Genomic DNA, 10,699 nt, shown 5'->3' on the forward strand with positions numbered 1-10,699 from the left:
TAGGTGCGGAGGAGGTAAGACACAGATCACTGCATTTTTAATGCTAAATATTTAAAACAGAGGAAAACACATAGCTTTGCCATTACCTTCAGAATGAGAAAAATACAACTACCTGAATAGCCTTCTTTAGAGCTGGGAAGACAACAGTTTGCATTTACATATGTGAACACATCAGAACAATTTAAAAAGGAGATGTGATCACTAAGCAAAAAAGAAATTGCAGAGAGTGAACAATTACAATTGGCACTACAAAGAGATCGGCAACTTTTGAAGCCAGGAGACAAGTTACAGTTTGATAGAGAATCTCAAAAAGTATTAAGATATTAGTGCGGGGGAGGGGAAAGAGTCAGACTAACCTGTTTTGAGGGGTTTGGAGGTATAATTGCAAGAAAATTCCCAGTGTTCAGCAAAGCCACGGAAGGACTTCTAAATGATACAGATAATTGGTTAACCATGACATGGAAGCCAATGGGGTGATAAGCTTTGTGGAGGAAGTGATTTGGGCCACAGAACTATATTATTCTGAAATTATGAAAAAGATGTATAGTTACACTTATGAAGGCCTAAAGATTACATGAGATTGGAGCAGAAAGTCTTTTTTAATATTTCGCAGGATCTGGGAGTTGCTGGCAAAAGCAGAATTTTAAGTGCACCTGAAAAGGCAGTGATGTGCTACCTTCTCAAAACTCTGTAGTGCAAGGGGTTTAGGTACACTCAGGTCATGTAGTCTTAGCTCACCCAGAATTTGATATTGGCAAATGTTTGTTAAAGTGCAGAAATAACTCAAAAGAAATAAAGTCAGGCATTTGTTAACTCAGGGCAATCTTGGTGTTTGTGAATCTTCTTGCTAAAGCTTAATATACACATGATCAGTGGGAGATGGATGAAGCTTTGGAGCAAAAAAAAACGACAGTTTCTTATTCTGTGGCCAAATTGTATGAGGAGATATAATCACCATACCAAAACAGATAGACAGTGGACCACAAAATTGAATTGAATTTATTGTCACGTGTACAGAGGCACAGTGAAAAGCTTTGTCTTGTAAGCAATACAGGCAGATCATAAAATTAAGTAAATAATAGGTAAACAGTGTCAAAAACAAAAGCACAGGTACAGGCAAATGTTAGAATTTGAGAGTCCATTCAGTATTCTAACAACAGTAGGGTAGAAACTGCTACAAAACCGGCTAGTGCATGTGTTTGGGCTTCTGTACCTTCTTCCCAATGGCAGAGGTTGTAGGAAAACATTGCCAGGGTGGGATGGATCTTTGAGAATGCTGGCAGCCTTTCCTTGATAGCAGGCCTGGTCGATGGATTCTATAGATGGGAGATTGGCCTTAGTGATTGTCTGGGCCGAGTTCACCACTCTATAACCGTCTCCTACCTGGAATGGTACAGTTCCCATACCAGGCAGTGATACATCCAGACAGAATGCTCTTAATGGTGCATCTATAAAAATTGGCAAGGGTATCCACCGCCATGCCAAATGTCCTCAGCTGCCTGAGGAAAAAGAGACATTGTTTGGCCTTTATAACTAGTGAGTCCACGTGAAGAGCCCAAGAAAGCATGTTATGGGTGACCACACCCAGGAGCTTGACACTCTCCACTCATTCCATCTCCATGCTGTCAATGTGTAGGGGGGCATGAGTAACATCCTGCCGAAAGTCAATAATTAGTTCCTTGTTTTTGCCACCGTTGAGAGCTAGGTTGTTCTCAGTGCACCATTTTTCCAAGTTTTCCCATCTCCTGTCTGTAGTCTGTTTGGTCACCATCTGAGATTCGACCAACTATGGTGATGTCATCAGTGAACTTGTAAAAGGCATTAGTCTGGCATTTGGTGAAGCAGTCATGGGTATACAGTGAGTACAGTAGGCAGAGTACGCACCCTTGGGGGGCTCCAGTGTTGAGTGTTCGTGAGGATGGCAAATTGTCCCCAATCTTCACTGATGGAGCTCTGTTGGTCAGGAAACTGAGGATCCAGTTGCAGAGAGTGGGGCTTAGTCAGAGATTAGGTAAAAACAATGACTGCAGATGCTGGAAACCAGATTCTGGATTAGTGGTGCTGGAAGAGCACAGCAGTTCTGGCAGCATCAGAGATTACTAAGTTTAATCAGTCTCGAGGGGATAATCGTGTTGATGGCTGAACTGTAGTCAATGAGTAGGATTCTTACATAGCTGTTCTTGGTGTCAAGATGTTCTAGTGAGGAGTGAAGGGCACGTGATATGGCATCTGACGTGGATTTGTTGGCCGGATAGGCAAATTGGGGTCAAAAAGTGGTATACAGTGATATATTCAAAATGGAGGAATTGAGTCTAGAATGGATTAGTTAATTCAAAAACAGTATAAAGAGTGTGATGGACAGTAGCAGGTAATGCCACAGAGATCAATTCTGGTGCTAAAATTATTTACAATTATACTTTCTTCAACCAAGTCATGAGTAAGTGTACCGAAGCCAAATTTTGCAGATGACTAAAAAGTAGCCAGGAAGACAAGTGGTAAGGATAACAGTCAGTGAGTGGTGGGATATAGACAGGTTAAGCGAATGGGCAAAAACTTGACAGATGGAATATCGAGAGAAAATGTGAGATTATGCAATTGGAAGGAAGAACAGAGGAGCCGAATATTATTTAAATGGAGAAAGTTACAGAATTGAAGGGTATGGGAGTCATCATCCATGAATCAAAAAAGCTAGCATCCAAGTTCAGCCAGTAATAGGGCAGCAAATGAAATGTTGGCCTTTATTTTTATTCTCCAGTGTCTCGAAAATAGAGAGGTCTTCCCTAAAACTAGTCAGATCACAGCTGGAATGCTGAAAACAGTTTTGGACCCCTTAGCTAAAGAAATACAAAGTGGCATTGAAGGCAGTCCAGAAGAGGTTCATCAGACTGATACCGGTATAAAAAGTGTCTGTCGTATGAGGAGACGTTGAGCAGGTTGGGTGTGTACACATTGGAATTTAGAAGAATGAGAGCTGACTTATTTGAAATATTCAAAATTCTTAGGCTACTTGATAGGGTTGATGTGAGAGATTGACTCACCTTGTGGAAGAATCTAGACCTAGAGGACATAATGCAACCAAGCGGTTGTATATTTAAAACTGAGGAAGAGGAATTTCTTCTATTGAATGCAGTCGATCTGTGGAATTTCAACCACAGAAGGCTGTCAAGACAGGGCCTTTAATTATACTCAAGGCGGAGATTGATTTGTAATCAATAAGGAACTCAAAGGTTATGAAGCAAAAGGAGGCAAGTGATGTTGAGGGTTATCAGATTAGCCATGATCCAATTCAAACTCAGGTTGAATGGCCTATTTCTGTTTCTAACACTGGCCATGGTAATCTAGTTGCTGTTGCAGGCTTCAATGTAGAGAGTAAAATAAATATAAAGACAGACTATTCTGTTGCAATGAGAAGCAAGAAGAGCAGATGATAATTAAAAACAAGGTCAACATTTAGTTGCACAGTAGCAAACCAAACTAAAGTGACAGAACTCCTTAAAACAAAAATCAGAAAATTGTGAAATATTTTATTTGTAGTAATATAAATTAACTGTATGGTATAGATGAACAATTCCTTTTGCATGGATTTGACATTTTTGTATCTTCGCACACAGAAACTTGAAAATGCTCTCACCTCTGGAGAACAACATCTGTTATACTGTCTGCTGTTTCAAATAGTCCATCAGGTAACCGTCACGAAGGTACTGCCAAGCTCCAGTATATAACAGTGGAAATCTAATAGCTGAATAAACTCCCAGATACAGGAGAGACAAGCTGTTCTTATTTATTCAGGGGACAACAACACGGACTCTGGCCTTTGACATTTAACATCATTCTTGTAATAGAAACTGGATTTCATGTCTTAGTTATAAAGACAGTTTCAAACTGTAGTGATGGTAATAGTTTCCACACAAAATATTCACTGGACCAAGGAATGAATCCCTTAAGATGTTTATTGCCCAATTACTCCAAATAATGTTGACTATGTGGGCTAGTTAAGAAATAGTAATACTGCACATTTAAAAAAAAAATGTGGAAAATGCAACTGATTAACTTGGAAATACACAAGTTACCCTCCAGCTCTAGTAAACTGAAGCAGTTTGGGAACAACATGCTTAATCTCTTCATTCTAGAAGATTGTTCCTTGCTCTACCTTCCTGCCACATTTGATCTTTTGTGACCCTGATGCAGCTGTTCCCTGCTGAACAGACGGTCCTTTGTCTGGTCTTTGTAAATGTGGAGTTTATCAATTTCCAGATTTAATTTCTTCTGCTTGGAGTAAATCTTCATGGAAGTGACAAGTTAATTAAGTATGTTCAATAAAAATCTTAATAGCCTAATATTACGACATTTACTTAAAATAAAAAACCTTTCAGCATAAGATTTGAATTATAACAAAATTTTTCACATCAGTACTTGGCATAGCATACCACATTTTAGACTTGTATTGTTTTAAAAATACAATTAAAATCTATACTATATATTAACTATTAAATAACAACTCAATCAAATTAATATTAACAAAATAATCTGAGTTGTTACACTGTGATAATTCACTTTGAAGGCATTTAGCCATGGACTTCAGATATACTTAAAATTAGCTAGTGAAGAAATTTATAAGATTTAATGAAGAAAGATTTTTAGAAAACAGCATTGTTCACATTGAAAAGGTCTTTTTGGCACAGGGATGGAAATGAGGAAATTCAACACCGGAAAATATCCAAACCTGACATTTCTACATGCTAAGAGTTTGCATCATGGAGTAATGGATAAAAAAAAAGTGTGTTGCTCATCACATAAAAGTTCATCCAGAAAAGTTAATACCACACTATTTAAGAGATAGATTGTGCAATTCATAAAAACGCCAAAGAATTGAGTTCCAGACGTTTCACAATCTGTGAGAGAACATTAAGCTTAAATATAGTTTTAACATCAATTTTATTCAGACTAATGGGAGTGCCTAAAAATTTCTTAAGTGGAAATTCCTTCCCACAGATTTTAATATTAATCTTGAAAAGCCTTTCATCAGGAAATTAAGTTATAAATTATGGCTAGAAAGAGCCACTGGAAAGCCACTGCCAAGAAAAAGCATAGTTCCAAATCAAGTAAACACATGAAAATTTATTAATGGCTTGTTTGGACACATAAGAATGGTCACTTTAATTTGTATCAGATACCTTGATAAGCAAAATCAAAGCCACAGATGTGATGTATTACTGATACCCCACCCCAAGATTTGCATGTTGATAGGTTATTCGTGAGGCAATTATGCAAACAGAAGGTGCACAAGAGGATTCACATCAGGTCAGTCATCATTTTATCTTTTAGCACATAGTTTCAGAAACCAGTCAGATTTGTTGAAATGGGACACCCTACAGTGTGCATGACAGCTGAATGATATTCTTCACTATTCAGCTGAAATGGTGTTACAAACGGATGATGGTTTAACAAAGTCAACAGGGCATCTAGGATTTTGGTGTACATAGAAGCAAAGGTCTAGCTCCTGAACTAATTAAACTTAAGGACAGTAAAGAAAAACAAATGAAAAACTAGAATGCAGTAATTACAGAGAGAAATACTGAGCCTGAATGAATGGAAGCATGAGGCGGGCAATAGATAGACATAATAGAAAAGTTTAAAAAATCTATACTTTTAAATCTCAATATTTTATTAGCTGCAGTAAAACTCCATAGTTTCAACTGTTCACTTTCTGGTCCTCCAAAATCATCCCATTTATAGCATCATTTGAGTCAAGAAATGGCATTTCTGTTTATAAAGCTAATTCAGCAATTATTTGACACTTGGAGGGAGAATGAACATGCGTTTGCGTTTTCATTTTCACAGGGCTAATGGTAAAGTGGCAAGAATCACCCAGAACCTTATGGCAATTTGCAACTTATGGCATATACCCTCTTCTTAATTTTTATAGAAACCTGGTCCATTATTCATTGACCATGGTTGATCCTTCATCTCTATGCCATAGTCTCATTTCTCCCCATAACCCATGATACCTATGGTATCTAAACAAATTGATTGCTTTCTTAAATGTACTCAGACACTTGACCTCCACATCCTTCTGTGACAGAGAATTCCATAGGGTCACTACCCATTTAGTGAAGAGAGATTTCCTCATCTCTGTCCTAAATGATTTACCCTGCATACTGAGAATGTGTCATCTGGGTCTAGACTCCCAACCAGGGAAAATATCCAGCAGTTTTAGATATTATTTGACATGAACCTACGATTGTTTTCCCAACTAATTCAGGGTGAATAACTCCACTATATAGCCAAAACCTGGTATTCATTATTCCCAACAAATCCCTTATTCTAGAGTGATCCAAGAGGAAGACAATTATTTTTGCTCAGTTTAACTACACCTCCCTACAACATAATGATTTTTAAACAGTAGTGCCCAAACACTTTACAAGTTCTAAAAGGGAGATTCTAGAATGGAAGTTTTCCAACATTATATCAACAAAGCAGTTGAGAGACTACACAGAGAACAATAACATTGGCAAGTATAATGCCAATAACAGAAAAATGAAGTACCAAAATTTTCTATAGATAATAAAGTGGACATTCTAAAAGTGTGTTAAAAACAAGTCTGTCCCATAACACTAAGCTACAAAGCAGAAAATTGCAATCAATTTTTTTTTAACTGAAAACAAGAAAAAAAGGCAAATCAGGGCAGGACTTAAACAGTTAATGGCTAGGTCCTGGGAAGTGTTGCTGAACAACGAGACCTTGGAGTTCAGGTTCATAATTCCTTGAAAGTAAAGTCGCAGGTAGACAGGATAATGAAGGGAACATTTGTTTTGCTTGCATTGAGTATAAGAGTTGAGAGTTGAGGCTGTACAAGACATTGGTTCGACCATTTTTGGAATACTGCATCCAATTCTGGCCTTCCTGCTAATAGCAAGGATGTTGCGAAACTTGGAAGGGTTCAGAAAAGATTTAAGGATGCTGCCAGGGTTGGAGAGTTTGAGCTGCAGGTAGTGGCTGAAGAGGCTGGGGCTGTTTTATATAAATTTATAAAATCATGAGGGGCATGGATAGGGTGAATAGCTAAGGTCTTTTTCCCAGGGTAGGGGAGTCTAATATTAGAGGGCTTTAAGGGGAGAGGGGAAATATTTAAAAAGGGAGTGGAGGGACAACTTTTTCTTGCAGAGGGTGGTGCATGTATGGAATCAGCTGGCAGAGTAAGTGGCAGAGGCTGGTATCATTATAATATTTAAAAGGCATCCGGATGGCTTCATAAATAGGAAGGGTTTAGAGGGATATGGAACAACTGCTGGCAAATGGACTAGATTAACTAGGATATCTAGTCAGCATTGATGAGTCGGACCAAAGTGTCTACTTCCATGCTGTATAACTATGACTCTATTGTTCTATTTATTTGTTGCTTTAAATGTGTCTAAAAAAAAACTTGGAGCATAGGATTTGGGATATCATGTTGAGGTTGTACAGGATGTTGGTGAGGCCTCTTCTGGAGTACTGTGTGTATTTCTGAATGCCCTGTTATGGGAAAGATGTTGTTAAATTTGAAAGAGTTCAGAAAAGACTTCAGGATGTTGCCAGGGTTAGAGAGTTTGAGCTCCAGGGAGTGGCTGAATAGCCTGGGCTATTTTCCTCCGGAGTGTCGGAAGCTGAAGGGTGACTTTTATACAATTTTATAAAATCATGAGGGGCATAGATAGGGAGAGTAGCCAATGTCTTTTCCCTTGGGTCGCAGAGTCCAAAAACAGAAAATGAAGTATCAACATTTTCAACACATAATAAATTGGATATTCTAAGTGTTAAAAACAAATCTGTCACATGACACTAAAGTCCAAAGCAGAAAATTGCAAAGAATTGCAATTTTTTTATTGAAAAAAAAGAAACAGGTAAATCAGGATAGGAATTATACACTTAATAGTAAGGTCCTGAGGAGTGTTGCTGAACAAAGAAACCTTGGAGTGCAGGTTCACAGTTCCTTGAAAGTAGACAGATAGTGAAGGCAGCATTTGGTATGCTTGCCTTTTTGATCAGAGCATTGAGTTTAGGAGCTTGCAGAGGGCTCAGAAAAGATTTGCTAGTATGTTGTTGGGAATGAAGGGTTTGAGATATAAAAATTGACTGGAAAGACTGGGACTTTTTTTTTCATTGGAGGTTGAATGATGACCTTAGAGTTTCATAAAATCCTGAGAGGCGTAGTTAAGTGAATGACTAGGGTGGGGAGCTCAAGTCTCAGGGGCATATTTAAGGTGGGAGGAGAAAGATTTTAAAAAGGACACGAGGGTCAACCGTTTTGTTTTAAACAGAGTGATTCATATGTGGAATGAACCACCAGAGAAAGAGGAGGATGCAGGTACAGTTACAACATTTAAAAGATATTTGGATAAGTTCATGAATGGGAAAGGTTTGCAGGGATATGGGCCAAACGCAGGCAGGTGGGACAAGTTTAGTTTGGGAATGTGGTCGATGTGGACTGGTTGGATCGAAAGGTCTATTTCCATGATGTATGACTATGACTCTACAATAATATTTATGTACAGCCTTTGACATAATAAAATGTCATGACTCTTTCACAGAAGTACTTGTAGGAGTTGGCCATTCAATTCCTTGAGCTTTGGCTGCTACTCAACTAGATTATGGCTGACCTTCAACATTAACAACATTTGTACACACCATCTCTATGTCCATTGATGCCATTGACCCAGATAAGATGATATTATGTTAGATGATCAAAAGCTTGGTACAGATAAAAATAGCTTGGGGGAAGGGTTTAAATGTTAAAATAAAGATTGAGACGTTTATGGAGGTAATTCTAGAGCTTAGGGTCAAGACAACTGAAGGCATGGCCAAAGGTAGAGTAATTAAGGAGATTCAGAGATCAAAATTAGATGAGCACAGGTATTGCAGAGGTTTGTGAGAATGGAGAAGGTTGCAGATACAGGGAGGGATGATGCCATGGTGGGATGTGAAAACAAGAATGAGGATTTTAAAATCAACATCTTATTTGACCAGGAACCAATAGGTAACAGGAACAGCCTCGGGTAGCTCCTTGGGGGAGCTCAAGAGGTAAAACTTTGGCTGAGAAGTGTTTCAGGTGATTTAATTAGACAAATGCGAATGGAATCAGACAAGTAAGTGCAGCTGTATTCAGCTGAACAGCAGTGGAGCCAAGTTGGAGGAGGGTGATGTGATCAACCATTCCAAAAACAATAGACAATAGATGCAGGAGTAGGCCATTCAGCCCTTCGAGCCTGCACCGCCATTCAATATGATCATGGCTGATCATTCCCAATCAGTATCCTGTTCCAGCTTTATCTCCATAACCCTTGACTCCACTATCTTTAAGAGCTCTATCCAATTCTTTCTTAAATGAATCCAGAGACTGGGCCTCCACTGCCCTCTGGGGCAGAGCATTCCACACAGCCACCACTCTCTGGGTGAAGTAGTTTCTCCTCATCTCTGTCCTAAATGGTCTACCCCGTATTTTTAAGTTGTGTCCTCTGGTTCGGCACTCCCCCATCAGCGGAAATATGTTTCCTCCTGCCAGAGTGTCCAATCCTTTCATAATCCTATACGTTTCAATCAGATCCCCTCTCAGTCTTCCAAACTCAAGGGTATACAAGCCCAGTCGCTTCAGTCTTTCCGTGTAAGGCAATCCTGCCATTCCAGGAATTGACCTCGTGAACCTACGCTGCACTCCCTCAATAGAACGATGAGGGATGAGGGATAAAGTAAAGAACTGCAGATGCTGGAACTAAGAACACAGTGCTGAGGAAACTCAGTAGGCCTGGCAGCATCTCTCGCGTGAAAAAACAGATGACATTTTGAGTCTTCTGCTGGCGCTTGGGGGTGTGTGTGTGTGTGTGTGTGTGTGTGTGTGTGTGTGTGTGTGTGTGTGTGTGTGTGTGTGTGTCTGTCTGTGGAGGAGTGAGACAGATAGATAGAATCTACATCGAGATAAGGGAGTTATTTACCTTTACCTTTACCACAGTCACCAGGATGTTATTCGTGACTTTGAGGAGAGAAAACACATTAAGCATATTAGCTGAAAGAGGTTTTGGAACTAGCTACTGGACAGTTGAAACGTCAAGAGAGAAAGAGTTACCAACACAGAGGCAATTATCAGAGAATGGCTGACTGTAAGGGTTAATTCAAATCTCTCACTGTTAGGTTTAGTTGCCTCTTTTTGTAAGCAGGATTCATCTATACGATTAGCACCCACTGATTAAAGAGAGTTATTACCACAAAAAGCTTAAAGTGCATTGAATAAAAAAAGATGTAAATCATAACTTGTTGACTTCAAAAGTTACCACAGATGGCTAGTCTTTCAACAATTGATTATACTTTAAATGTATATTCATAGGCTTGTTATTATAGTAGCGTAAATAGTCAACTTTTTATACTATGACAGCAAAGCACAACTCGTGATAACTCAATGATAAGTACATGTGAATAATTATGTGGAGAACAGACCTTAGACAAGACCATTAGAAAATACGAACAGAAGACGAGTCAGTGTATTATTAACTAATCTTCAAATACAATTACAAATAGGATACCAAATTATTAAAAAATTGAAATTTACTCTGAATGAAACGAGATATGCATTTTTCTGTAATTATCCTCTAAAATATGTAATACAGTACAAACCTTGTTATTTCACTTGTTACTTGCATTAAAAAGTAGAAAGTTTGCCCCCAAGCAGTGA

At 38.6% G+C, this 10,699-nt stretch overlaps 1 protein-coding gene across 1 annotated transcript in view; it reads right to left on the bottom strand.

The window, feature by feature from the left end:
• Positions 1-10,699, bottom strand: part of cttnbp2nlb (CTTNBP2 N-terminal like b) — a 99,192-nt gene that overhangs the window by 86,714 nt on the left and 1,779 nt on the right. The window lies entirely within an intron of this gene.

Source organism: Chiloscyllium punctatum, chromosome 45, assembly GCF_047496795.1.
Source record: "Chiloscyllium punctatum isolate Juve2018m chromosome 45, sChiPun1.3, whole genome shotgun sequence".
NCBI lineage: Eukaryota > Metazoa > Chordata > Chondrichthyes > Orectolobiformes > Hemiscylliidae > Chiloscyllium > Chiloscyllium punctatum.